Genomic DNA, 7,786 nt, shown 5'->3' with positions numbered 1-7,786 from the left:
AACATTACTGATTATATATCTACAGAGAAAGCTTTTCCAACTGAACATTGCAAGTGAAGTTCAGGGGCCTTGAAGAAAGGTCTGCTATGGAGCATATGCTGAACTCTGACAAGAAGTGCCACACTGCTTGATGTAAGCACATAACTTATGTGGGAGGACCAAACTATGGGGACTCCTCAGGAGTCAATGGAAAGGAGTTGATGCTGTCAGTAGAGATGATGCCTGATTACTTTTCTCTGAGCTCCTCCAGACAGGGAGTGAGCATGCACAGCACTTAATTGGTAAGATAAAGTACTGATCTGGGGAATTATTGATATTGCCAGTCTTCAAATGATACTAAGAATTCTTAATACTTACAGGATTTGACTCTAAGGAGCTGTACCTCAGATACAAATCCTGCCAGTAAAAATATTTTGCACTGAGATCACTAAAATAAAATACCTACCTTAGAGAGCTAGTTTTGGTTTTCTGCATCCATCCTTTTAGAATAAGTTCGTGTGATAGATACATGCTTTTACCTGAACCCTTATATTTCACCCTTATGCCAAGAGTTATGCCAAAATCATATAATACTGAAAATACTTCTGAAAATACTGTACTGTCAGTCTCTTGTTACGTCAATCACCTGTAGATGCATAGGGAATCCAAAAATCTTATTCCTTTCCCATTCAGCAACTTTGTCAAACCACACTTTTAATACAAGAAATGTATTAATTTATAAGGCAAACATAAGAGCCCTATTAGACTCAGATGCATTATCAGTGCTTTTTTTTCTCTGCATGAATAACTGTCACTCTTATTTTCATTTTGGTAATTACAGAAAATGGGCTGATTTTTAATGTCTGTTCCAGCAGAGCTGAAGATGTTGATTTCAGACTGATTCAGACTTTAAAGTCTAATTCATTCAGTTGATCCACAACATTAACTAGAGTGTAGGTTTCATCAATTTGATAGAGTGTCTTTAATAACAACAGATAGTAATTTTCTGATATGTAAAGCATTAAATGGACTCTGTTACAAAACCACTTTAAATGCTTTCTTTTAAAAAAACCCACGAACCAACTAAATCAAAACCCACCAAAAAAACTACAAAAATTTCTCCCCCCACAGTGCTCAGATACTTTAACCCAAAGAAATTGCTGATAGATTTGTTTTCAGCGCAGCAGAGTAAAGAGCTGACAATGTTTTTTTTTTTTGCTGGATATGGTAACTTAGGTCTATTTTTAGGGCTTCTTTTCTTTTTTTAAAGTACACCAAAATAGCAGTGGGCTTAAAAATCACCATCTGCTTCTAGAAATTAAATAATTCTATAAGGAATAGATAATAGGCATAAAAAGCCCACTCCCAACTCTCAGATCTTTCACAGCAAGATTGAAAGTCACATGTTACTTGTAAACATTATTTATTTCATAAAAAAATACTGCAGGGTCACAACACCCCTGTGAGTGTTCAATACACCTATTTATCAGTTATCACCAGCATAAACTGTTTACATTCTAGTAATGAATGACTGGCTTGCAAGTGTTATTGCTATTGCTTTTATGACTTAGAATAAAGCTGCTGATATTTACAGCACAATAAAGCCTCTCCCCAGTTCTTTCTTTAACTTTGATTTAGTTAAGGTGGGAAGATTCTAACCTGTAGGGACTTTTTTCTTGAATGCCAGTTAGAGCAATTAGCATGTTAGCATTATTTGCAAATGCCTGTAAACAAATCTGAGCTTGTTTGCATCTAGCTAGTTTGGATCCTACTAACAACGAATCACTATGTCAGCTCAAGATGGCTCAGGCCCTGGACACTTGTTTGCTGGCTGAAGTCTGTCAGCAGTTTCCCCATCTTCAGCATTTGTGCCTCTGACAGCTCAGATAACTGCTCAACAAGACAAAGCCTGGCCCCTATTTCCCATGATCTACCCACGCATCAGTAGTCTCAGAATGTAACATGGTACCACTGCTATCAGTCAGTCCTCACCCTTGTATCTTTTGAACCTTACAAAATGCCAACTGAGCTTGAAAAGGTGGAAAAAGAGGATCCGTTAGTTTTCCATGAAAAGTGGTTTGATGAAAGAAAAAAGGCTCATGCCAAAGCCCTTGTCCCACTTATTTTCTGAATTAAAACTCCAGCGACTTGGTCATCACACCTTCTGTGAGGGCTCCGGACACTAACAGCACATACCCAAGGTTAGATGGCATGTACTGCCTCTCCTCAGCAGGGAATATCGGGGAAGTGGGAGCAGGCATTGTATGAAAGAATGGTCAGAAGGCAGGAATGGCCAAAGAGGAGAAGAAAACCAGTTTCACTCGTATATGTGCTAGTAGGATGGTGTTCCCCAGTTCTGTGATTTCAGTAAAGATGAGAAAATTTCAATTGAAGTAATTTCAGTTTAAAACATTTCCATGTTCCGAAACACAGAAGAGCATTTATCCTTTTAGTACAATTTTCAAGAAAGGTAGTTTGGGTTTTGTTTTTTCACCCATGATATTCCATTAAAAAAACAATATCTTTTTTCAGAGAATAAGACTAAATTTTCTAAAATAGAAAATGAGATAAGACACAGCAAGATCCTTTAAATGACACACAGGATGAGTAATAAACAAACAAGTTTACAAAATGAAGACATTTTGAAAGCTGCAGTATTTAACAAGTACCATTTTTAAACAAGATTTGACTACTGTAATTATCTAAAATCAAAGTTCACAATAGCAACAGTTCAAAAATATGTCCATTATTCATATTTATACTTGGTGGATTACAATTTTTGTGAAATGAGTTGTCTAACATTTAAAAGGTCTGCTAGTGACCATTGTAGCAACAGTATTTAGGCTAACATTTTAATGAAAAGAAAGCAGAAAGATCATGGAGAAACATATGCTTTGTTGGTATATCCTGCTTTGACAGGAATTCTTCACAGTAATGCGCAAGAATCATCTATTTCTAGTAGGAAATACTTTATTTGTGAGGGATATTCATTCTTATTTTTTTCTTAGTCAGTAGTCAGTAACTAAAGAAAGAAACTTTTCCAAGAAAGGGAAGCAAAAAGTAATTAAGGCAAGCAGCGAGTTTGAAAACTTTAGTGTTCCTGGGATATTTTCAAAGGGGACCCTCTTTACTGACGAACAGTTGCAGAAAAAAAAAAAAAGAAAGAACAGATTATGAATAGCCAAGATTCCTAGTGATCTCACGAGGAATTACACATTTATTTGGAAAGCATTAAAGGAGTAAGATTACAGAAGCAAGATCTGATCCAAATTCCATTATGTAAATGGAAAAAGAAAATTTTGTTGTCTTAAAAGGCAATTGAATTGAGGCTTTAGTTCCCAGTTAATGAGATACTAGTAAATGCTGAGAATTGCAGGGGAAGTGACAAAGGAGAGATGCTATTTTGGATTGGGTTAGGTTATTTCATATTAAATATTTATTTAGGTTGTGATTTACTCAAGATTTATCATCATAAGACTCTTCCTCCTACTGACTACATCTACCTAAAGTCCCATTCAGATACAATGGAAAAGGGGCACATCACAGATTCTAAATGTTTCATTAGAGTCTATGGACGAGCAAAGAAAGCTATTTAACCTGCATAGGATCCATTGCTTATTCCAGACAATTTATTCCTTTCTTCAATAGCATAGTTATTGCTGGTTCTAACGGTATTATCTGGTTTGAAACAAACACTTCATAGAGTCCTCTTTCTTTTACAGTTGGGACACTTCTGTGATTTGTTTGATTCCACTAAAGTTGCTTTTGTTAGTGCATGTAATCACCTAAATCCATGCCAAGGCTGCAAGATGATCTCACAAACAGGTTCTCCCATCACTGCTAAGTAACACTTAGGACAACGGGGCTCCTACTCTGCACACAGCCTAGAACCTGAACCCAATTCCAGGATAAAGAATTAACCTTTTGTACTGCAGGTTCTCAAAACTCTTGGCTTTTGCTGGACCCAGAATAAGTTCAAGGCACTCGGCAACTGAGTCAGCAGCATATCACAGGCATAAGACTTTTTGTTTTTTCTCTGAAGTTATAGGTACACACAGGGGACTACAAATAATGTGAATTTCAAGAGAGAAACAGTCCCATTTTGATCTATTTTTCTTTAAAATTAATAAATTCAGGCTGTGTATAAACTATCCAGTCATATCCTGTAAAAGTTTAAACAGTGAAACCACAAGGGAAAATGAACTAACATCTCTTCCCTTTTTATCTTAAAAGTGTCTGAAATGAATTGGTTGCTAAAGAAACCTGATATAATTGTGACAGAGTGTTTTGAAACCCTTAGTGGAGTTCATCTGAAACCTCAGCATAACAAGTGGCCTCTTATCTGCGTACTATTCCAGGAAGAAATGCATGGCATTTCGTCATCACAGCTGAAAGAGTAGCTGGCTCTGCACGTAGGCTAGGCGAGAATAAGAGCCCTCAGCTATAATGAGGGCACGCTGGTAGCTAATGCTTAGTCAGAAGCCATTTCCTTTAGCCTTTGCTACTGCTTGCAGGAGTTGGAATGCAGGAAAAGGCAAAAACTAAAGTGTATATATTGAAGGTCAATGTTTACCTTCTGTACTTTTTCTCAATGAAGATTAATTCTGAAGACATGGCACATATGCATTAATGTGGTGACATCCTAAGCCATCCCCCCTATTACAAGAACTTTAAGTAGCTTTATTTAATGCAGCAGTTCATGAGCAGAATTACTTAAAGGAGAGAAAATCATGAAAAAGCAGATGTCTCTTTTTTTTTTAGTCTGACATTTAAAGGCAAATTAGTAAGTGGGAGTTTAATATAGATATTTCCTTGTGAACACTGATCTTGAATTTCCAAGCAGGCAAACTGACTTTCTCCTCAATAAAGCTGTTGAAACATAGATAACTTGTAGCAATTACTTCAAAACCAGGGATGAATCTTCATATGTGAGGGAATATGGTAAGGAACATTTCTTTTTATAGGCTTTTCCTCTTCTGTACATCCTGAAGATGATAAAATTACTGATGTACTGTCATTATGCTTTTTAACATAGGAATGTGCATAATTTGAACACGGAATGATTAATCAATAGAATATGAAAATGTTAAATATGAATGCGTAGCAATGTTCAGGCTGTAAGTCTGCAAGACACTTCATTTGGGAGTACATTTTGCTTTCTTACTCTGCCTGCAGAAACACTGGCAATTATTGTGAATTTAATGAGCTATCACTATGCTGATTTAAGCATACAACTGTATGTACTGTACTACTGAACACACTGGACTGAGTCATTTTACATACATGCATTTGCTGGTCTAAATAAGGGCTAGATTTGACTTGTTCTGTTTAACTCACTGGCTGAACTGAAAATACTTGGCACAGATTTTTCTCAGGAAATTCAAACTTACACAAGCAGAGGAAAAACATTGCAAATGAGATGCTGCTGTGTTCAAAAATTCATCTTGGGTAAAACTTTAAACCCTAGAAATAAATCTTGTTTTCAGTTCTCACAAATAGGCTTTTCTATTCAACTCTGAAGGTTTAAAGCAGTTGTTAATCAAATACTGTACACAGTACTAAGCAGGAAAGTGCTCGGTTATTTCTGAAACACGTTATTTTGAGGCTGTTTGAATCTTCCATATTTATGTGATGAGAGTTATGTCACAAAGTTAATCATTCCCAGGATGCTAGCATTCAGGGTAATGAAAAACTTCTTGTGTAAGCAGTCATTAATCAGTGAGTCTAACATTGCATAATGCTTTCTGAAGCATGTGTTATGTGATCAGAGTACAAGGCTGCATAATACAGCAAAGTGTTTATGCCATATGCTGACCTTTTCTAAAGCAGAAATGGAGCCATGTGATGTGCCGCTCCTGCCAGCATTTGCTTATTGCCAATAATTAAGTTTGATGATATGAAGAAACACAAACTTGTATTGCTTTAGAGTTCTAAAAGGAAGAAGCTTTGAAGTTTTTGGCACTGTAAAGCACAAAGATAGCCAACTTGGCTTGGATACAGTACCGTTGTCCATTATAGGCACCGCCCATCAAAACTGGAATCAAGTGCCCTGCTCAAGTGGTTACTGGCATTTGTGTAAAGGAAAACATGTGCATTGTTACAGGACTGCTGTATTAACCAGAAGAGCATAAAGGTCACAGGAGCAAAGCAGCCAAAAGCATGCATGGTACCTCAAATCTCAGAACAGCATTATTACATTTGATATTCTTGTGCAATAGTGCTAGTAAGCAGCTATTACTTAATCTCCTACCAGTATTACACAAAACTATACTTGCGAAATACTTCAGATAAATGTGCTGTAATTATACGAAATATAAAAACATGTATAGGGCAAAATGTTTTTGTAACTCTAAACACACATACTTGTGGGGATGTGGTTTGAGTGAACTATTTTAAAAATTGAATCAATGCTTTAAAAGGTTCTATGAATAACCTTAAAACTATGTGCTGGAGGAAGAGTGGACACATGGACATATATATACTATGCATACATACACACACACATGAATGTGATCAAAAGCTCTGTCCTGTATACAGCTAATTTGTGTCTGTTGGCAGAATCAGGCTACTGAGCTGGAATAACCAACTTCATTCAACTTTTTTAGCACAGACAACTGTACTTATGCCACTGCTGCTCCAACATCATTTCTCTTCTCACTTGCCAGTGTTTCCTTCTCTCTCACTGATGACTGTCTTTTCAACTTTGGCGAGCTAGTACAGACAGTGGTTGCCAGTATCTTGTGAGTATTATCTATCAAATGTTAACAGCATCTCAGTTCCATCATGTGATCTGTGATATGGTACCAAGTGTCTGAAAAGTGATTTCTGATATCCCTTGAATACACTGAGGAAGATGTTCAAGCTTAACTAAGAATCTTAAAGAGTAAACCAGACTAGAAGCACAATCACAAAACAAAGACATCTCTATACAGAGGCATGGATGTCCTAGTCCAAAATTTAGATTCTCAAAATTCCTGCTGAGATTTTGCATCAGGAAGTGATGATATTAGGCAACTGCACTTAGAAAATGCTGTATCCAAGGCCTTTTGGGATTAATACATCTAAGGAGTCTGACTCATTAAGGATATTCATGTTTAGCAGACAGGAGTCTGTACAAAGAAGATGCTGAGGACAAGAAGAAAGTGAGCAGGTCTCCCATCCTTGCTACAGCATCTGTTATAAAATCAGTAGGATACTTGCTGCATGAGGGAACCCCAAGACAGGCCTTACCTCTATGAACTATTAGGTGGATGTCATTATCTCTACATCTCAATAAATTCACTTGTAGAATAAGTAATTAGAGCAGAGAAATTTCATCACGTGTAACTTTAAAGAATCTGGTGAACAGGTCACTACTGTAGGAAAGTTTGACTCAGGTCAATTAAGTGACAGGACAGAGCATAAACTGAGTAGCTTTGGTGTTTCATGAGTCCTGCAAATACTGAGCACTTATACAGATGGAAGTCATAGCATATCCTCTTCACTTTTTCAAAAAAAGGACTGATGTCAGATAAGTTTTGTGAAATCCAAAATGGAGACAGGGATTTCATTCCACCTGAAGTGAAAAAACCCATGTCCATGTGCTCATTTATGAACTTGTAACTTAGACAGAATCCTTCTTGTTATGCTGTTTTCGTGGCTCCTGCCTCCTTTCATAAGTTATACAGACACTCTAGGAATCATGTTTGGAGGGTACAATCTCTATGAGTCCTTTGGGTACAGAACTAGGTGCTGTAACCAACCAATAAAGAAAGACCTAGTTTTTGGCGCTGTTCATGAAGATACTAGAAATGACTGTGTTGAAATT

Source organism: Sturnus vulgaris, chromosome Z, assembly GCF_052056855.1.
Source record: "Sturnus vulgaris isolate bStuVul1 chromosome Z, bStuVul1.hap1, whole genome shotgun sequence".
Classification (NCBI taxonomy): Eukaryota; Metazoa; Chordata; class Aves; order Passeriformes; family Sturnidae; genus Sturnus; species Sturnus vulgaris.
This window is presented reverse-complemented; position numbering follows the sequence as displayed.